A 23,133-nucleotide genomic window follows, 5' to 3' on the forward strand; every position below is an offset into this window, starting at 1 on the left:
CGTTGTATCCAAAGGCTTGATTTATCGTTCAAGCTTGTGTCGTTTAGGTGTTTCGAGAGGAAAAGGATGTAACACATTAACTCACAAATCGTCTGTTAGTCAAATAGGTACTCTACACACAGCATCCATTTTCTTAACTGACAAAACATACAAACTTATTAACTTAAGTACTAGTCAAGTTTCTATCTAGATAGCTTTATGTCCAGTATAAAAATGTTTTAAAAAAATGATAAATATCATTGAGATTCAATATCATAAAAAATTTATTACTAGCTGTTCCTGAGATTTGATCATCCAAACAGCAATAAAACACTTTAAAATCGTCATGCGTTTTGTTCTCTTTTATATTTTATATTAATGATATGCCTTGACTGCCCAAAATCGTTTTATTGAGCTTTTTATCTGCAGATTTGTAAAATATATTCAAAAAATGAAAAAATCGTATTCCCTCTAGTGAAAAGAATTTTTTGAAGTTGAGTTGAAAAAAGCAATCCTTTCCTATTCCTGAGGTTTTCTGCATTCAGATCAACTTCAAAAAAATTATCAAAATTATCATCGTCCCACCTTGAAAAATAGTCCACCTTCTCTCTCGTTGTGAAGGAGCGACGTGACTAACTTAGGCATTCAACTTCTTCATTTTTACTCGATGAAAAATTTCAATTTAAAATATCATATGAACAATATGATTTTTGTTCGATAGTTTGGGAGCAGGTTGTACATAGTTTAACTAAATTCTGAGTTCGTAACATTAGAATAAGTTTAACTCTCAATTAACCCCTATGTACAGCATAAATTGCTTAACCAGCGAATAGGGATCTTTCATATATAACCATGAACTAACTCATTGATAAACACGAACACAAACCCCTATTTAGATAAAGCTAAGTATTTTGTTAAAATTTTTAACAGTTTAAGACAAATTTTGTCAAATTTGGCATCGTCTAATTTGTCACCGAAAACATAAACATTCTTTAATATCTTGCAAACTCGCCATTTGAGTTTTATGAGTAGTTATTTATACCTCAATTTAACGTTAAATTTAGATGATCAATAATGATGAATCTGGCTGCATAACCTGATCCTTTGAATACTTCTAAATAGCCCCGTAAAATGTTTTTCTTCTTTTTACAAACTCTCAAGCAGTTCAGCTTAGTTTTATGCAACTTAGCACTTTCAAACTTAGTACGTTTTTGGCCTAATAAAACGGGAAAACTTCCATCAAATACGTTCAATCTTCTTCCGGGCCCTGGACATGTACTGATTTCATGATATGACCTCTAAAATGACCCCTTCACGATATAGATAATTTGTAAAAAAAAATTGGCCCAGTGTCTCATATTACAAATCCTCAAATGTGTATTAGAAAATTAATTAAACTTTATTTAATAAATGGCTGAAGTATGAAAAGAATTGGATAAACTCTCTGGTATTAAACAACACGAAAATCGTTAAATTTTGAGTGTAACTCACCTCAAGAGATTACAATACTTCAACTGATCAATTCTGATAACTGATGATGTAATAATGATAACGGTTAACAGAATTGATTCCAAATTTAGTGTCCTTTCTTTCCTTCCTTTCTTCTCAATTTATTCAATACTTCCAATTAAAAAAAAATTAACTTTTATTTTTCTGTAAAGTACTAATGACAATAAGAAACACGAAAATCTAAAATAATGAGAGTTCAAAGAAATTCATAAAATTCAAATTTTAAACAACAAGAACCGCACTTTTGTTTCGAGACAGCGTTTATTTGGTCCTTATTGTTTATACATTCTGAAAAGATATTTTTATTATCCAGTTTTATTCGAGATCTTGCATTTTTACATGGTGTTTTGCTCATTTAAAAAGACATGAAAATATAACTCATTTTTGAAATTTAATGGGCTTTTTATTGCCGCATGAGAGAAAATAATGCTCAGACTGCTAGTAAAATTTGTAATATGAATGGTATTGGCGCGTTAGAAAAGAAAGAGATAGAAAACAACGTCCGTAAGTGGTTATATGAGTTCAATAGCGAAATTTTTGTTTGGAAGACGGAAATTGCTGTGGTGTTCCTTCAATCGCTTACGATGGGAAAATTTAAGCTTTGGTCACAAAAAGACCCACTAAAAAACAAAATAACGCAGAGACGATTAACATACCTCATATAAGCGTTTCAATGCTTCTGAGAACAGCTGGATATGTTTGTCGGAGCAATATATGGGTTCCTCACATGTTGACTGAGAAGAATTTATTGAACCGCACTATTGTTTTGAGACAACGTTTATTTAGTTAATTTATATATAAGTTTATACATTCTGAATATATTATATAAGTTTATACATTCTGAATATATTATATAAGTTTATACATTCTGAAAAGATATTTTTATTATCCAGTTTTATTCGAGATCTTGCATTTTTACATGGTGTTTTGCTCATTTAAAAAGACATGAAAAATAATATTAACGCATCTCCATTCCCTTCCATTTTTAAAAAGATTGGTAACTAAGTATCAAAAGTCGGTTTTTTTACATTGTTCAGAGAGGAAAATCCAAGGTAAAATGCAGCGACCCACTGTTAACAAAAGCCGGATTAAATCACAAGAAAGTAACGTTGCGAGTTTCGTGGAATTGGAAGGTGTTTTATTATAAAGTCTTCCTTCCCAACCAAATAGTTAATTTTTAGTGTACATTGTGTACAATTGGACGATTAAAGTAAGCCATTGATCTACACGACGTGGATCATCGCAGGGGTTTGTTTTTCCACCATGATAACGCACGACCACAGATGTGTTTGTAAACGCTCCAGAAATAGTTGGAGCTGGATGACATTACTTCTTCCGGGCTTGTAGACCTTTATTAATGGGAAAAATATTACTACACATGAGTATTGCAGAATGTACATCGAGGAGTTTCTTCCTTAAATACTTGAGAAGTTCTGGCAGAAGAAAACCAAAATATATGGATGATGGGAACATACAGTGGAACAAAATGAATCATATATTTCTGATTAAATTTGTTTACAGGAATCTCAAATTTTCCTAAAACTTACAATTATAAAACTCTACGGACTTATTTTATGTTGTAAGTCTGACAGAATCCAGGTATTATATATTGTTAAAACAAAAATAGCAAAAAGTAAAACAAAAATATCAAAAAGTAAAAAAAAATCATCCGTCTATTAATTATTGAAACAATTACTTATTCAAAAATTTAAAAACCCTTTTGATGCTAGACTTTTAAAACATTTTAACAAACACGATTCAGAAATGTTTTTGAAAGATCTACTACTACGTCATCTTTCTTTTTCCTTTTTATTATTATTCTTTTTTATTTAATTTTTATTTATCCCTTTGCCAGAAGTGCCTAGGGGAAAGTCGAATTTGGAATATTTTCTATTTTCTTATTGTGGAAGATTTCTAACAAAGTAACATACACCAGGTACCCCGATTCGGACAGGTTTGTTTTTCAAATAGCCGTTGAGAATAGTTCTCCCAAGGCTGTTATAACATAGGAATTTCGCGTTTGGCAGACTAATCGAAATTTTTTTTATAAGGTGCCTCTCTTACCGTTTTATTTTTATACCGACTCCCGACATTACCTTTACTGCGAGTCTCAGCGATATTTGAGAAAAAAATCGTCAGTAAGTGAATACCACAAATAAGAACAAAGCCTTGTGTGTGAACAAACTTGTGTAAATTGTGTGTATTCTGTGTCATTTTAATGATGTTTTTCATCTCCAACTTACTCGATAGCTCGTCAGAATTTACTTTTAAACATTTTATTTAGTTTTAATTAATTATGCATTTTATCTAAGATATTGGTTGAGATGAAAAGGCTAGTGTCGCATCTCAGCCAAGACCTTATATCAAAAGTGTAAATAATTAAGTTAAGTAATAGGTTAAAAGAATTTAGGTAAAAAAAGTAAGCTTTTTCAATAAGTTTAACCAGGGTTCACAACAGCAGAGGTCATATCAACCCTCGGGTGTCGGTGTTTTTGAAGCAAAGCAATGTAACCGTTGCGGCCATCGAAGCCCCTTTCAATATTATTTAATTATCGTAGTCCCCTGATTCGGAAGTAAAAAAGCCTGCTCATAGCAATTATAACGAAGATATATGAAAACATAATCGTGTTACGTAAGTAACAATGATTTTCTTTTGTTAGCTAAAAATAGAAAATTCAAAATTCTTGCTAAAAACGTTACAATTTTATTATTTTAGAATGAACAGTACTGGAACGATTCTGCCTTTTACACAAACATTTTTATCTTTTCTTTGCTTTTTTTACATTAAAAATAACACTCTGACAGGTGATGAACCTCGCCTAAGATGAGTCCCATACGTTAGACATGAATGGAAACAGCCTCGAAGGTGTCCTTGGCAGATTTGATTTAAAGTTTAAAACACCTATGTATAGAAAAAAGGAAAAGTTGTAAAAAATATACAACAAAAACTAATAAAATCGGAAGTTTTTGTATTACTACCAGATAAATTTTGTAAATACTATAACATTTTCACATTTGAAAATGATATATCGTGAGTGTGGCCGTCAACCATTGGTGCTTTTCCAACAATTCTAAATATTTCCATACTATTGATTTGGAAGTTTCCGATTTGACTGGGTCAGACAGGGGCCTGGATCCTAGGAAAGATTTTTTGTGTAACGTGAAAATTTTGAAGGGGATTAGGTTTTTAAAGAAGGGTATATTTACATGAAGGGTGGTGTTGGAGACGTATTACGAAGCGTGACAATGGCTCTGAAGGCTTTGAATGTTGGAAGGTTTAACGGTACTTCATAGTTTTAATCCGTATGTCCACTTAGTTTGTTTTATATCAATACGTGTGGTTTTTTTGATAATAAATAGTAGGTTGAATATGTTGCGTAGGTTTAATTATTTTTTGTTCATTGTAATGGTTCTAAGTTATACGCAAGTCACGCTAGAATTCAAGGAAGCGTGCACAGTCAGTTTTAAAGATAGGAGTATTATTGAGGAATGTTGTATGATGTGTTTTGTTTCGGAGGGTAAAAACATTTACCTAATACGCCAGAGTTTACTCTATCAGCAATTCGCAACAGGTGTGCCTGAGAGGATAGCACAGCTGTCTCGTTGGTAAACGAAGCTAGAAAGGTGGAAAGTGTCGGGATCTGAGGTAAAGACGAGGTACAGGATTGGTCCGAGCCCATTGCCTTGAGCCACTCCTGCTTCAAGAAGGCAGTATTTGGATAGGCTGATCTTTTAACTTAAAAAAGTTACGTTTTTAGGTAAGGATTAAGTGCGAGGTATTTGGAAGACACGTTTTACTTTGTACAGGAGACCTTCAGGCCATTCATGATAACTTTTTACCGTGTTGTTTACACACCGCAACACAAAGTGCGAGCTGGTTTGTGGAATGTTGAAGACGAAAGCTGAACGGTGATCTGGGAGAAGTTTGAGGGAGTTTAGTGTAGGGATTGATTGTTTGAGAAGAGAGGAAGTAGATTGAATGGACGTAGGAAGAAACTTTATGGATCTGGTTTGTCAGGAAAAAGTAGGGTGTTGGAGTATTTCCAGAGCACAGTGGTGTGGATAATAATAATAATAATAATAATAATAATAATAATAGTTTTTTGTCTTGAAAGCTCAGAATTTCAAAATAAATATCAAATTAGTTTGGTCAAGATTGCTAATTTTACTCTATTCATTTCTTTAGTTATATTTTATTATTTATTTTTTAAATTTGTTTTAAAACATTTGAAATGAAGAAATTCTGATGAGATAATAATCTCGTACGTTACTGAGCAAAGGAGGAAAGGAACAACCGTGGTTTTATATCAACGCAATGCCGTTTAATTAATTTCCTTGGCTAAAAATATATTATTGCAAATAGATAGTCAAAAATAAATCTAACACTCGAGATGGCGCCGTTTGAATTTACTTCTGGTACATTTTATATTGTCTGGTGGCTCTTCCGACGTAAGGCTAATCAAGACACCGACTCTGGTGATCCGGTGACCTTGATCCGACCAAGGTTGTCCAAATATTAGCTTAATTTAATTTTATAGTAAACAGAAACGTGGTGTCCAAATCATTAAACCTCATCAATCAACGACAGACGTAATGGGACAATTAACCGGGACTGACATCGCCGATAAATAGTCGGAATTAGTGTTTCAGACCAACTAGCCTGTTTTGTCTTTTTGGACTGGCTTCGTCACAAAAGAAAATTAGGGCAAAAGTGTCCTGCTGCTGTTTAAAAATAGCAAGTGCCCACCCCGGCCACAGGACACCTGTCCACTTTCGTCCTCGGCCTGCGATTTAAATTAGCAACTATTATTTCCCAGGAATGGCCGAATTTAACGCGTGCGAACATAATTTATTAAAACCTGTAAAGGTTTTTGTACAGAATTCAACACGGCCTTCTTTCGAAAATGGGCAGATAGTGAATTATGTATTAAAGACGATGGCAGAAATATAACTGTCGTTTCTCTGCCAACTGTGTTCCCTTTTGTAATTAATGATCCTCTAAGCTCACAATAATACTGTACAAGAATTATGTTGGAAATCTTTTGTTTAAATAGCAAAAGAAATGCTTGAAACTTACTAAAAATCTATCAAAATACTTTAAGACATTTTTCTAACCAAATTCATTTGCAACGACAAAATTTTGTTTGCCTTTATTATCGTTTTATTAAATTAACAACAAGATATAATACAGAAACGTATACACTTTTTTGGACTTTGTCTAAATAAGTGCAAGGAAATAGATAACACTGGCCATTATATATTATGTTTATGTCCTTAAATTATTCAATAAAATAACAGTTGAAATTTGATCCTCGGGGTGATTCAAATAAATTTTTCAAAAAAAAAATCATCAAATACAAACCAGATTTACACGTAAATTATTTTTAACAAGCCGAATTTTTGGCTTCTTCGCATTACTTTTATTAGACCTGGGGCCTAAATCGGACTAGATGGAGTAAAACCCTGGATTTGAACGGTTATTTTCGCATTTTCGGACATTGTTTTTTCTGGCAAAGGCAGGTATTGACCGACACGACATGTCAGTCGTGCTTAGTTAGCCTATCTCCTGCGCCCTGATTTTCAATTGAAAGTTGAGATCAGAGCCCCCTTCCGCTTTCTACCCCCGCAAATGGGATGAACCCCACACCCTCCCCGACCGCGTATCTGACGGAAGCAATCACGTTTCTCAAGACCCTTTTCCCAGATTCCAGAACCAAAAAAACTCAAAATTATTATTTCCTTTATAACGGCCGTATCGGATGAAAAAGGAATGAACAGTTTGGTAAATCATTCACCTCATATTGGCTCAATACATCTAACCCAAACGAGAAACCACCTGTATATAATGTAAATTTATAATCAAAATCAATATTCACAGATTTAAGTGAATTATCATAGTAAATTGTTGTAAAAAACATTAATAAACCATTATATCAGGTCGATACGGCTCAATTTTTAAGAAGGAAAGCAAAGAACATTTTTTTTTCTGAAGCGAAAAAAAATCAGTAAAGCAGGGTATTTATGCCTCACTACCCGGATGGCCAGGTTCAAACCAGTTGCCAACTGCTAGTCTCTAACTAATTTTAAGCCCTGTAAAATCCCTATTGTGCACTAAAAATCGAGAAAGAGATTTTCTTTAAACTGTCGAGAACAGCGTGGGTTTATTATTTATTTATTACAATTTATTACAAAAAAGAACAAAAGAAAAGGAAGAAAAGTTCAAAGAGTTCTTCACCTATGAAAACCAATGAAATATTAAATAAAGTAATTGATGACAATTTGCATTCTTAAAACATCCAAAAGCATTTTTTATTAAGTATCAACAAAATAATTTAACCATGTTAATAATATTTTTCAAAATAAATACTTTTTCAAATTTGAAACAAAAGTCCTTGTTATTTTGTTTTAACGATTTTACTTGGCAGAAAATGAAGTTTCACTTTAAATTTTCTTATCACAAATTCTGGAAAGAAAATAAAAAAGGACTATTTGACCGCTTTTCACAGCATAGGTTACTTTAAAAAATCTTAATGGAATTTTTTTTACTGTATTAAGTCTTTCTTCTATAAAGACGTAACAAATCACATATAGCACGTTTAAAATGTAAAAAAAATCAATAAATAGCTGTATTTTGAAAATTAGTGGGTTCAATGAATTTTATGATGTTGTTTTTTGTTTTGATAGAGACGAAAACAAATTTTTCTAAGTCATTAATTCCCTTAATAATGAGGAACTATAATAATCGATGTTTTTCATTAATAAATGCACAAGATCGAATAATTTACCATTTATGTAAACTTGTACCAGAAAGTTTTTTATTTACATCTTTCAGGTCGACATTTTTTGCAATCTCTATTTCTTCTTCTCTTTCGCTATTTTTTTTTTCTTTTATTTTTATGTATTTTTTAAGCACAACTTATATAATAATAAGATTATAAATCTACAACGTTTTTCTTTGCTATGTTTATCTTGGTTTTATATTCAACAAAAACAGTTATTCAATTGACAAATTTCTGGAAGTCTTACGGGCTTCGCCTTCAGAATTGTAAATATTATTTCATAGTAAAGTTATAATTAGTAAACTATAATAAAATCCAGTGAATAAATTAATACATATTAGAGCGTCAAGAATTGGTTCAAAGAAGGTAAAATTTATAAACAGTTGTCTCAATGTAAAATAACATTTTTCGTGTGATGCGTGATTTAAAAAATATGGCATTTATGTAGGTAGTAAGGTTAGTCGCATACTAGCCTTACTTACTATTTTAACAGCAAATAATATATAAATATTTTGATGACTATTGACACTATATAAACTGGATGTCCCGTGAACAAGCGACAATATTTCAGGGGGTTATCTTTCACGTCAAATTGAACCAAAAAGTGCCTACTGTCCAAGGCCTGGTTGTCAATTGGATTAGATTCAACCTTTCACGGCTTTATTCCATAAAATCCCTGGCGTCTCATAAAACGCTTATCTTACTATGAATTTGATTCCATAATGCAAAGAGCATTTCAAATCATATGAGATTCATTTGTTTTTTATTAAACGTAAGATGTTACATGAGTAAAAACAAAACTGCTTGTAAGCAGTATAATCTGCCAGGAAATGTAGCTAGGCTTGCTTTCATAAAGAACGTGGACCTTTTGAACGTTTAATTTAAATTTTTAGGTTTTTTATTTCCAATTACCAAAGAATCTTTTTTGTTTACTCTGTATTAATTTCATTATGTTTAATAGAAGTTTCAAAATCATAATGACTATTTTTTTACATTGGTTGTTACCCAAATTTTTAGCAACTAAGGGTTAATTTTACACTCGTAATAGCTGACGTTTGAGAATTTACGTGTGGTTAGTGCTAAGAAGGGGCAACTTTTCTTTAACTCTCTGTCAGTATTTACAAAACAAAGAAAATCTTTCTTCAACTTTAGACAAAAACATTTCAGAAACGTAAAAGTTTATCTTCTAAATGATTGTATTACATTCAACTAACGATAGCTTTTAACCGATTTATATCTTCAAATCTGCCGCATGTACAGACATATAGTATAGAGAGTATAGTAGAAGATATCACTTCTCGAGGTTTTCTGTAATTTACAATAAATGTCCTTGCCAGTGTTGGACTGAGGCTATGTTCAAAGAAATTGGAAATTAAAAACTTAATTATGTCAATTTGTAGACATTTTTAACATTGTTTTGCGCTGATTAAGACCCTAAAATAGATCGAAAGCTTGGCAACAATTGAATTTGTTTTTTCATCCAGCTGACCGTTCCGAGATCAAGATTATTCGTAGAATATACAATAAATTACCGGTAGTCCTCCAGAATTCTGGATGATAGCAGTCCAGGGTCAGAGCTCACTGATATCGAAAGCTAGGTCATTTCAGCCCCCAACGTAATCAGACTCAATCCAAACCTAACTTTTATTCACTATTAAATACATTCAATCACCCTCCATACATATCAGTCTAACTAATCTGAGGACCGATGAGGTTTTTTCTTTCGCACTATTAATCACTCTGATCTAGTGGACACAAAACGATATATCTATAAATAATATACTAACAGGAGATGTAAATACTAGTTAATCATCGCAGTAGGCAAATCTTTTTTTTTTATTAATTCAATTTTTTTTTAAATTAGCTCTCAACAAGCATATCGTGTATAAACGAGGCCCCTTTAATTCAATAATGATTGACAGGCCAAAATATATTTATAAAATTTTTTTACCAACTTTGTCATTTTTTCATCAATCGGATTCGATTGATCGAGTTGTTTCCACGTGACTCACGTCTATTTTCGGTATTGACCAGTTCAAGGATGTAGCTGGGAATACCTATAAATAATTCCTTCAGCCGAGGGTAGGCCCGTTTTCGAATCAGAATGGGGAACAGATCAGTTAACAAGGGACGTTTCATGCTTGCTGCAAAAATAAAACGGCCTATAGACATTCGGGGGGATTTTTAACTCGGCTTGGACGTCGTAAAAACGGAAAAGGCGACCTGATACTCTGCCAGGTATGAGGGCGAGAAGATAAATGGCTCTTGATAAGCCTAGAGATTTCTTGAAACGCGCCAAGGAAATTCTGCACAAGCCGTGAAGGAAGTTGAAGTTTCTAAAATTGGTAAAAAAATATTACAGAAATAAAATCAATGATTCCTTCACATCTATGGGAAATAAACGGCCAAATTTCGTTCCAAAACTACTTTTTTACTTTGGCCTTTATGATTGTATCCATTAATTATGTCCATACAGGGAAAGCCGTTTTTCTTTTTGTTTTGATTGTTTATTGTTGTTTATAATAGGATTGAGCCTAATTTTTAGTTTATTAATCAAAAAGTTAAAAGGAAATAAAAAAGCCAACTGTCCCTTTTCCTCCTTTTCCTTAATGTCCTTTTTCGCGGTTTTATCCACATACTAGGAATTGTTTCTGAATCGTAAGAGCTTTAAAAAGGGACAGATGATAAAATGTCCCTTATTATTAACGAGGTACAATAACCAAGAAAAAGGGTTTGGCGGGCATTTGAATAAGAAGACAGCGACGATGTCGGCAGAAATTACAATTCTGAGGATTTGGCGCGGGGTGAGCGATGGGTTAGCATGACCAAAATTTTGTCTAGAGTTGGTCATAGACATATTGACAAAAAAAAGTATGGTGTCGTCCGCGGTTTCAAAGCTCGACTATAACCGAGGGCTTCGACCAATGGAGGTTCCCGTTACGCAAATTACTGCGGAGCCGAAGTGGTCGATGTGATCCTTGACGCAGTCTATGCCCAGATGAATGCTGGGGCTAAGGCACTTTATAACAGTTCTATCACCTTCTACGCACCCGCATACCTTCTTCTACTCTTTGTGTAAATTTTATTAGGTTTCGTGGTCCGCTTGACCAAATAAATTCTTTTCAGTTAATTAAGGTTTTGGTTGAGATAAAAAAGTCACTGTCACAAGGGGGATTCGAACCAACAACCTTCGGCTAAAAACGCCGATGCTCTACCACTTGAGCTATCGTGACTTCGATCCACTCAAAAAAGGTGGGTTGAGATGGGAAGTTAGTGTCCGAGTGGATCGAAGTCACGATAGCTCAAGTGGTAGAGCAGTGGCGTATTTAGCCGAAGGTCGTGGGTTCAATTGCCTCTTGTGACACTGACTTTTTTATCTCAACCAAAATCTTTGTTTAAATTTATCCAAGTTGTAGATTTTTTAACATAAGATTGGAAAAATTATGAAAACCTTCGACTTCCAACAATATTTGCAAATGATGTAATCAATAGGAAGAAATTCATGGTTCAGAAACTGGAATAGTTTTGCCGTAAAGTATTCCTGCGAAATTAACCCTGACTTATCAGACTCGCGTCTTTTACAACTCTTCACATTATTAGTTATGATCAGCTATTTATAGGGTAGAGGCTGACTAGTGACTAGTGCCATATTGTCGTCCAGGCTTTGTTTTATGAGCAACTAAATATTCGACCAGAGTGGTATTCTGGGAACAATGGTATGGTCAAGTACACTTAGAGGCAAAAAAATTGGTCACCCATAATATTTTTAACTACCTCTTAGATATCCTCCATTGATTATCACAGTAATATTTGGTCCGTTTTAAAGGATTAGAAGTAAATAAAGCACAGATAAAATCTCCCAATTAGGTTTATAACTGGATAAAATAAATAGCATTCTTCGAAGATGAACGAAGTCAAGCGTGTGTGACCAGGGTGCTTAGCTTTCCAAGAATAACTGTCTGAAGAGTCTTCCAACGCTACCAAGATACTGGAGGTTACAAAAAAAGGCATGGGTCACGTCGCCATCTGTCTCATTTCTGAAAGATGATTCGAATGTACTCCGAATTCGATGTTCTGCCGATGTTGATATCAACCAACAACTTCAACATGTTGGAAATGTTAATGATAGTTTAGGCACTGTAAGGCGAAGACTTTCAGAAGCTGGTTTTTCGTGCGAGAATGCCTGCCTCTGTTCCAGAACTTCTGACAAGGCACACTCGGTTAAGTTTCGCAAAAATCAAATCAATTGGTCTGAGCAAGATCGGACTAAAATCTTATTTTCGGATGAGTCAAGTTTTGTTTGAGGTCTTCTGATGGCCGAGAGAGGGTTTGGAGAAAAACAGGAGAGTGATATCTCATCGCAACATTTTCACTCCGGAGAAGCTATGGTGGTGTTATGGTCAGGCATTTCTATGGAAGGTCGCATAAACTTGATCGTCATCGAGGGTTCCCTAACAGCTGCAAGATACATTGAAGACGTGTTATCAAAGAAGTTGTTCTTTATATGTCACTAATTGGTGACGGTTTTTATGCATGACAATGCAAGGCGCCCCACAGGTAAGGTCGTGGAACTGGCTTCAATAGAACACCTTTGGGACGAGTTGTCAAAGAGGGTAAAAAGCGCCCAGTGATGCCAGAGAATTTGCAGGGATTAGGAATGGCGTTGTTGGATGAGTATGATAATATTCCACAGCACTACATTCGAAAGCTCATAAAACCTGTGCCTAAACGAATGATGCGGTGATCAACGCAAGAGGACAAAATAGTCTGAATAGACTGAATCGAATATTTTCTTTAATTCCATTATATTTAGTGTCTGATTGACCAAATTACCTTTCAATTACTTAATCTTTTTATGTAAGGTGTTGGTTGAAATGAAAAAGTTAGTGTCACGAGCGGGATTCGAATCCACGACCTTCGGCTAGATACATCGCTGCTCTAACCCCTTGAGCTATCGTGACTTCGATCCACTCGGACACACATTTTCTTTAATGTTTCCATAGCAATATTTTTGGTAAAATTGTTTTACTTAGTTTAATTTTTAATTTTTTTAATTAGCTATATCTTATATTTTTCTTCAAAAATATCCAGTAAACTATAAAAATTATTACGATTGCAAGTATATACTTGTTGGTCTTTTAGAGCCAAAATGGCTATTCAAATTAGAAGGGAAACTTTTTTATCTCAACCCCCTTGGATGGTACGAAAAAATTACTCTCAGCTCTCACTGAAACTAGACGCGAAAAAAGACATATTCCATTATTTGTTGATATGTCTTGATCTTGCCGTGTACTGTGTACAGTAACTAGATGCTTCCAAGCTTACTGAATCTCATATCATTTTCTGCTCGACTTGTATTATTCATTCACTCATTAAAATGCGTCAAGTACAAAAATTAATTTTTAAATATTGTCACTTGTTCTCATCAGTATTGTTCTTAATTTTTTTCCCTTTTCTTACTGTTTTTGCTTTTCCATTTTTAATTCTCGAATACAAATATTAAAACATTGCTGTTTGTTATATGTACATATATGGTCTGTACTAAATCAAAAAAGACACTCAAGTTATTTTTGTTCAGCATTTGTCTAAAAACGTAATAATTAAAGCATGTGATGTATAAGGAATTTAATTTGAATTGTCCGATATCCAGATATAATAAAATATATAGACGATAAGGTGTTATGACAAATTGTTTTAATATCAGCGTAATTTAAAACGGCAATTCTTGTTTGAAAGATTATAAAGTATAAAGTTTTACTACTTCGTGAAAGAAGGAAGACTCAGGAGTAGTTTTAAAGAAAACAATGATTAGATAAATTAAGCAGAAAGGGTTTAAAATTGGCGTTCAGGGTTGGAGTCGAGATTAGCAGAGGGTCTCAACGACATTTTTAAACTCTCATTCATCATGAGTTGGTGGCACCTATCCTAACATTTTTCTTCTTCCAAACCCTTTGCTTCCCATATTATTGATGTGCGCCTTTTGCACTTACCTGTTTGGAAAATATAGATAAATCTTGAGAAAGAAGTGTTTAAAAATATCCTAAAGGGTGAAAGGAGCATGACATTTGTTTTAAATCGGAAGAAACCGGATTGCAGGTCTTACAGACGTACAGCCTGGGGCTGGCCGGTTTCCAGTTGAGCGTGTCCGACAGGAAAACTTCAAAACGTTCACAATGGCTTTTTAGAGCACCCCTTAATTCTTTGACTTGGGAAGGTCAGTATTGTGATCTTTATTTACACTTCATTTGGCACCGGTCACAAGAAGTGGCGCACTTTCGGTTTGGATTTCTCTTTTAATTTAAAGCCGCCGAGACGGAAAAAATCGCAATAGTGCCCTTGAAACAACTCCATTTTTATACTAAAGTCTCTACACCAATTTTTTTTTTTTTCAAAAACACTTCTTCCATAAATGCTTTTTCGGTCGAATTTGATTTTTCAATCCATGACTATTGAACAAACAAGTACTGAAGTAAGAGTCGAGAGAGAGAGAGAGAGAGAGAGAGAGAGAGAGAGAGAGAGAGAGAGAGAGAGAGAGAGAGAAGTTTAAATCTTCTATTAACTAATGTAAGCTCCTACCTATCAAAGCTTTCAGTTCTGACAAAGATCAGAATACTCCAAGTACTGCTCGCTCGATGCAAGAGTACTGTAGGGCGGTATGCTTGGATCAATCCTCCATATATTTATATATCCTTTGTGTCTTGATTTTACAGTCGGTTCATAAGATCAACAGAGACATATCTCATGTGTAGCAGACTTATGACATCAGACTTCATAGCGGAAAATGAATATCAATTAAAACAAGTGTCCATGTCACTGTCCACTCCGAAGCAAATCTCGCAATCTACTACTACAATGTTCCTGGCCCCAAACCTGTCTGCGACAGTCGACTTTACAAATAGACTATTTATTAATTATTTTGAATAAATCAATCAATTCAATCAATCGATCAATCCAATTTATGGATAATCGACATAAAAACAAACTTACTATCTACAAAACGCAAATTTAGACGTACGGGAAAGAACTGAGGGGAGCCGCTAAACTTTTCAATATCCAATGTAAAATGTATTATTACTTTTTTAAATTTTTTATAAACTAGTTCATCATTGTACAATTCATTCAACTTTTTAATGTATTCATCTTGACAGAAGACGACCATTTGTTTAGTTTTATCAGTGTGTATAACAATCATACCCTTATTATTCTTAAAAAACATAAGTGTCTTTTTTGCTAGTACCCACAACCTGTCATGAACAGGATTTTTAGGTATGTAGCCACTCGTTGTTTTGTTTAGTATTTTTATATTAAAAAAATTAACGATAAGTTAACCAACTGTGTTCTTATTATGTTTTTGATGCTATCATTGACTTCTTGGCGTAATACAATAAAGTTTACAATATCTTCATAATTGCAGGAATAGAGATGTCTTTAAAAGACCAAGGTAAAGCAAATTTAATTTAGTTCCATGCTAGTATCTCCACGACATACGGTGGAAGCTGTTTTTTACTTTTATTTATGACTAGACTACAATCATGATCTAAACATGTGTTTTTATGACTAATACTTCCTAGTTTATTAACGTGACTTGAGATATTTAGTTGAATAGATTTATTTTGGTTTAATGTTTGTCTTTTATACAACCATTCGAATTTATTGATCAGACTCAATATCTGTTTTCAAAAATTATCCTTATATATTGTACCCATATATTTTTCTTTAATTACGCAAAATAGTCAATGATAGTATCAAAACATAATAAGAGTACTGTTGATTAATAAAATAAATAAATTCCTTAATATAAAAACAATGTACAAAACAACAAGTGGCTATGTACATAAAAATCCTTTTTATGACAGATTATGGGTATTTTTTAAGGGGTATGATAACTGATATAACTCAACAAATGATCGTATATTATTATTATTGTGTGTTTTTAATCTGATGTTTCATAATTTGTTGAAATCATGAGGAGTGGTCAAGAATGAGTTTAGAAAAACAACTTTTTTCTTTTTTTTTTGCCGATGTTTCGACCGTTATTCGGGTCATATTCAAGGACTGAGTAAATTTTTAAAAAACCGCCCGATGATGACCCGCATAGTCCAAACGTCGGCAAAAAAGTGAAAAAGGTGTTTTTTCTAAACTACCTCATTCTTGACCGCTCCTTACGACTTCAACAAATTATTATTATCCAACGTATAATGCTCCGTACTATGTTTCCAATACTAACCTTCAAAAACAACCTTAAAATCACCTTTATTTAAAAATTAATTCCTCAAAAATTTACCAAGTTCCACAGAAAACTCTCTTTTCCCCATAACCCAATTGACTTGCCCAAGCCTTGTCCGACTGATCCCATAAGGAAATGGCCAGCGACCTTTCCTACCTGAGGAAAACGGGTAGCTAATGCTCTTTTTAGTTTTTTGAACGTGGAAATATGAAAAAACGGAAAATCATCGCCTTTCGCTAATAGCTATCCTCGGCCAACATATTAATTAAGGTAAAACCTTGCCGTATTAGTTAAATACGAGTCAAATTATAGAAACGCCTTCTCCTGTCAAATGCGACTGAGGTTAAAATCCGCGTTTCCTCGAGAGTGTGGTAATGAAACCGGGACAGACTATTATAAGAGGCAGCCAAGGTTCACAAGTCGAGAGTTGCGGATCGGCCGTGGCGTCTAAATATACCGGCGATGAGATGGACGAGGTGGAAGAAAATTTATTTTAGAGAAAATATAAAAGGGGAGGGGGGCTCGCCAAAGAGCCAGGTGGGTAAATAATGCCCCCCTGTTGATCGTAAACGAAAACAATTATTCGGAAAATTCAACGTAAGTCAGGTTAAAAGAAGTGGAGAAAAATTTAGTAGATGTTTTTGAGAACGATTGTTTAACAACCAGCACTTGTTATTTCAAAATATACAAATGGTCAGTCGTGGGTTTTAATTTGTATTTATTTGGGTTTATTTACTGGCAATAGAGAAACAAACATAGAAAATGGGGCTGTTTAACAGGAATTATAAATTTAATGCCGATGGTGAATGAATCGACCTATATTTGAAGTTAACCTAATGTAAACTAAGGTTAATCCTCAATTATTATAATTGAATGAATTGAATGATAAAATCAATTTTAAAAAAGTTACCTAGTACAATAAACAGCTGTATTTATTTTAAAATGTTCTTCCTTCAAAATACATTAATATTGTTTATTTACCTATATTACTATTAATGTGTGGCGATTAGTGACCGTTAGTCGATGATTATTCGGAAATCGTGAGATGCGGTCTGGTGTGATGTAGGTTTCAGAAAAACATTTTCTTTATCGTGCCAACGTTTCGATCTTTATTGAGATCATCTTTAGGGCTTGGGATTTACAAACTCTCAAAGAGTTTGTTTTATGCGTACGCCAGTGAGTAGAAATAAATTGATTGAATATAAAAAATATTTTTTGCATTGTATAAATTCACTTTTTTCCACATCCTATTTGTTAAATGTAAACAATGTTTGTAAATCCCAGGCCCTGAAGATGATCTCAATAAAGATCGAAACGTTGGCACGATAAAGAAAATGTTTTTCTGAAACCTACATCACACCAGACCGCATCTCACGATTTCCGAATAATTACTATTGATTTTTAACTATCTTCATTACTACCTTTATTATCAGAAACAAAACAAATATATTATTTATATCATTTAAAACCCCACTGAGAATTTGATGTCACATTAGTGAAAAATGAATATTGTATGGAATGTACAAATTATCTCCAATTTTCTAATGATCAGCTCTCAATGTAATAATTATATATTACAAAACGATCAAGAATTAGGCGAATTAGAGAAATAACCTTTTTTATTATACTCCATCTTCCTCGAGCTTTCTAGGGATATGTCGAAACCTTTCACTAGTACTTTGAAACTATAACCGCCAAATTAGAAGGTTGACAAGACTATTAACACAGTCACACAGGGAAAGAAATGCACAAACTAACAGTTCTTTTTAACAACTTAAGAATTAAAACATCACTGAAGAACACGAATATAATTAGAATACTATTAATTGTAAGACGAAACATCGATAAAATCAACTCATTTGACAAAAACGGCATATACGCCAGAACATGTGAATAGCGACATTGACAAATACATCGGACAGACAAAACAGACAAAGAAAAACATAATCGTTTAGGAACACTGGCGTCAAATCAAACAACGCGACTCGCCTCAAAGGAAAATATCACGATCCTTCAACAAACAGACTAGCATGAAACTACACGGCGCACAAAAATGAACATACCAGAAAATTTTGAAATATACAAACACGTTTAACACTAAACAACTCATGAACAAATTAACAACAATTCACAGTTACACCATTCAAAGTACCATTTAGAAAGATCGCACGCCAAAAACACTCAGACTTAATCCACCAAAGGCACCTACAAACAAAGAATAAGCTGAAATACTCGTCTACACGAAGCTTAACTTAACAGAATCGCACAAACAATGAAGATGTCGAAATGCCGAAACAGTTTCATAGCCCTAACATCAAGGATAAAGAATCTCACTAATAATAATAATAATAAATGCTTTATTAATTCAAAATATTTACAAAACAAAAATGTATGCAATAACATAAAATAACGGCATGGATAAAAATCGTCTGTCGGATGTTGAAGCTACAACCATAAAAAAATATGTAAATAAAAATAAAATAATAATAATAGTACAATAATACTAATTTAAAAAGATCATAATTGAACTCCCTAGTTAGATCATGACGATACGACCAAGCCTGTTGTGTGAATCTGATCAGTTGCAAACTGTTCCTGCAATTAAGGAATTCAATTATCTGGGTTCTGGTGAGACCTATATGGAGATATTTAAATTCCGAGAGGATAGGACATAAACCCAAGAAATGGATCACATCATCCCTTTCCCTGAGGTTACAAAGAGCACAGTGGGATAAATCTCACTAAACGGTGTGTAGTTAAGAAAAATCAACTCGCCTCTTAATTTAAAAAAACCAGCTCAACTCCGTGGGCGAAAGTTCTGTATTTTTTGAATTAAGGGATAGCAAGGTAGGAAGGTACTGCAGATCTTTATGTAAAAGACAAACGGTTAGACTGTCGAGCCGACCGCGCACTCTCTTCCCAACATTTGTAACATTCGTCCATCCTTTGACGTATGACCATCAACTGGGCACACCATTTATCCCGATCCTGGAAGTTAGAATCAAAAGGACATGAGTACTTTTTCGCCAAATTATCCCAGTGCTTAAACCAGAGTTTTTTTCTTGATAACCTCAAAGGCTAGATAACGAGAAAGGCGGTAAGCAAGCAGATTCAAAGTCTTGATGCAATATCTAACATGGAGACCGAAGGTGAAAACAATGAACCAGAGAGGTTGAAGCCTCAATAGAAACCATGTAATTTGGTTTTATGAAGGGGGAGCCCAAACCACTTCTTGATAAAGAAACGTTGACATTTTGCCACCAACTCCTGTCATGGAAACCCCCAACACTAACTGATGATTTTGATTATAGTAATTAATAAATAATCGCTTATTGATGCACATCTGACAACAATAAAATCGACCATGTTTACCTTTGCAGATGATATAGCAATATTCGATTAACACCGATCCTTTTCTTTTCTCACGAAACCTGTAGGGTCATCTCACTGTTGGAATTTCGGTTCAAGAAAAAATAGGTGGAAATTAAATACTTAATTAAATTAAATCCACCTAAAACGTCGCACATTCAACAGGGGAGAAGGTTTTTAGGAACTACCATCATTGCGCCTATGAAGCCAGACTTGCTCTAGTAGGCCTGGATTCTCTGGGGGATAGAAGAGTTTTCGCTTCCGTTGTGTTTCTGTGGAAGATCCTAAATAATTTTATTGATTCCCCGGAGATATTATCTTGTATTGGCTTTAGGGTTCCCCAGCGTCAACTATGGACCCATGAATTGTTTGGTCCTTCACGGCACAGGACCAGGATATGGGTTACAGTTTTCAATAATTAAATAAATAATATTTATTTATAGCAATAAATTCGCTATCAGTGCGGATCGTACCTTCAGATTTAAAAAAATATATTGAACGTGCTTCAAAATGTAATTGAGGTTTATTTATTACTTTTGTTGTGCTATTTATTAATCTATTTATAATATTGATTTTTTGTTAAAAGTGTAAGCGCTTCTTTGCTGTTATTTTTATTTTTATATCCTTTTTTAGTAGTTTATATTATAATGATCGTTTTGTTGTGTTGCTTGACTGCCCTAAGCTTGGGTACCAAACCTGTTTGGACTGTAAATAAATAAAATAAAATAAAAATAATTAGAATGCTGTACTATCAATACTGTCAGTTTTGACAACATGATCCATCATTGAATGTTACAGACGAAAAAAATATATTCACCCATAAAATCACTTTTTCACTTTATCAAGTTCGCGTTTTACTTTATTTTAAGTAGTATAGGTCAAAATCCTAATAATTTGATTTTTTTGTGGAAGGTAGAACGAAGATGTTTCATTGTGATCCTTTGTAATCCAACACGTCTATACCTGAGTTATTTTAATCCCGATTATATGGGAGGGCCTGGTATCATCTAAACACGGAAAACGTAAAGCAGATATTTCCGGATGTTTAAGTAGGATTTTTGAACAACGATCAAGTTCTGCAAGTTTGATTTTATTATTCAATCATTAGATAGGTTTGTTTTATTAATACATTAGCAGTGCTTAATTAGTAATTTTACTAACGTTTAAATTTAAGTTCTTAGTCTTAAAAATATTTTTTTAAACATGTTTGCTATGAGGCATTTTTTCATTTTTAGCATGAAAAGGAAGCTTTTAATCTGTGGTTGATTTGTTTGCACATACAAAAACACCTTTAAAAAAGTTAGTACTTGAAGATGAAAGAATATCAACATCAGTGCAGAATTGGTTCATTAATCTTAAACATCTAGGAATTGAGAAGCTATAAGAAAGCATACTGGAATCTGTAAAACTGAAAAAATTAGTATGTAATACCAATTTAGTTTTAGAAATACCAATAGTTTTACCAGGTATTTACTGACTATTACGAACGGTATGAATAAATTTAACTAAGGCACTTTAATAATAACTATTCTTTTATCTTGTCTTGGTTGAGATGAAAAAGTTAGTGTCACAAGCGGGATTCGAACCCACGACCTTCTCACAACTTCTAAAGTCACGATTGGTCAAGTGGTTAGAGCAGCGGCGTATGGAGCCGCAGGTCGTAGGTTCATATCCCGCTCGTGACACTACCTTTTTCATCTCCGACCAAGATCTTACATAAAAGAATAATCAATTGAAATAAGTACTTTGGTCAATTAGACCACTAAACATAAATGGTTTAATAATAACATATTATATCATAAATCAACGGCAGGCATTAAAATTTACGTCTATTTTTACATGGCAGTATTCCTAGTATATATCTTAAAGTATAATACTTTCGAATTTTGTTTTGGTATTGTTATATTTTTCAAAATTAGGTGAACAGACGGGAAAGTAAAATCTCAGAAGAAGTCTAACTGAAGAACAGAAAAGATATTGAAGTATCCCAGAAGTGACTAGTATTACGATAGATAAACCTTAAGTTCTTGTTTGTCACGAGGCGGTGTAACTTATGTGATCATTAAAAAACATTTTCGAATCAACTATGCCTCCCAAATCTCAAATAGATTTAGCCCTCTTTTTTGTCAAGTTTACGTGGGTAAAAAATCCTATTTGGAGACCCCAGCTGATTGTAACAAATCAGAACATTGCAGATTTTCTTTACACCAATTAGCTAGGTTATGTAAATATTGTTGCGATAATAAAAAAAATTGTCAGAGATAATTATTGAGAAATTGTGGGATGCGGTCTGGTGTGATGAACATTTCAGAAAAACATTTTCTTTATCGTGCCAACGTTTCGATCTTTATTGAGATCATCTTCAGGGCCTGGGATTTACAAACATTGTTTAAATTTACTAATCACCACACATTGTCAGAGATGATTAATTTGATGGATTAGTTTCAAATCGTCAGTAGATGGCATAAAAGATGTCGAAACGTCGCATAAAGATAAGCCTAGGACATCTAAATCGGCACTAAAAACTAATACAATAATAATTAGGCATAATGGACAAAGAAAAAATGCTATAATTAAAAGATATAATTTATTATCATTATTAGACGATTTATTGAAATATCTAAAAACTATTAATTTTGAGCCTTCGTTCCTTAAAAAAAAAAATAGGCGTTTCTTAGTTGCTAATTGCAAAGCAGCACATTTTAATTTGTAAAATAAATAACGATTTGGACACTTGATAAACCGAACGAAACTCCCAGGACGAAAGTGAGTCCGCGAACTGCGTTTGTTTTACAAACGGGATCTTGTGCAAGACAATTGGCAGAGGCCTTACGGCTTCTGGTTAAAATAGCCCGACGACGAGCCAAAACGTGCTAAAAAGGTCCGCGGGGCTCAATCTGGCAAAAGAAAAGGGCTTTGATAATTGGCTAGATGTTCGGACTATTAATACCCCTATTTGGCATAATCCTATTTCACCCTCCCCGACCCCTCGCCCACGTATATTGGAGACGAAAATTACAGGCTAATTCAAAATAATCAATCTTGTGATATGGATAAATTGTCAGACCCCTAAACACTTGGCGTAAAGCATACATAGTCGAAAAACATCCACCCTTTTTTTCTTTTTTTGCTTCATTCCCTTCCTCTCTCTGACTCTCTCACTCTCACTCACTCTCTCTCTCCCTCTCCCTCTCCCTCACAATCTCTCTCTCTCTCTTTCTCTCTCTCTCTCTCTCTCTTTCTCTCTTTCTCTCTTTCTCTCTCTCTCAC

General features: G+C 33.8%; 1 protein-coding gene and 1 non-coding gene across 4 annotated transcripts in view; one reads left to right on the top strand and one right to left on the bottom strand.

Annotated features, from left to right (window-relative positions):
• The window catches only part of LOC112127434, a 66,830-nt gene that overhangs the window by 22,598 nt on the left and 21,099 nt on the right, over positions 1 to 23,133 (top strand). The gene's annotated exons all lie outside the window — the stretch shown is intronic.
• Trnak-uuu lies at positions 11,428 to 11,500 on the bottom strand. Its single transcript has one exon. It is a non-coding gene; the product is annotated as a tRNA-Lys (tRNA).

The sequence above is a fragment of the Cimex lectularius genome, unplaced genomic scaffold (genome assembly GCF_000648675.2).
Source record: "Cimex lectularius strain Harlan isolate CLEC.00 unplaced genomic scaffold, Clec_2.1 scaffold17, whole genome shotgun sequence".
Taxonomy (NCBI): Eukaryota; Metazoa; Arthropoda; class Insecta; order Hemiptera; family Cimicidae; genus Cimex; species Cimex lectularius.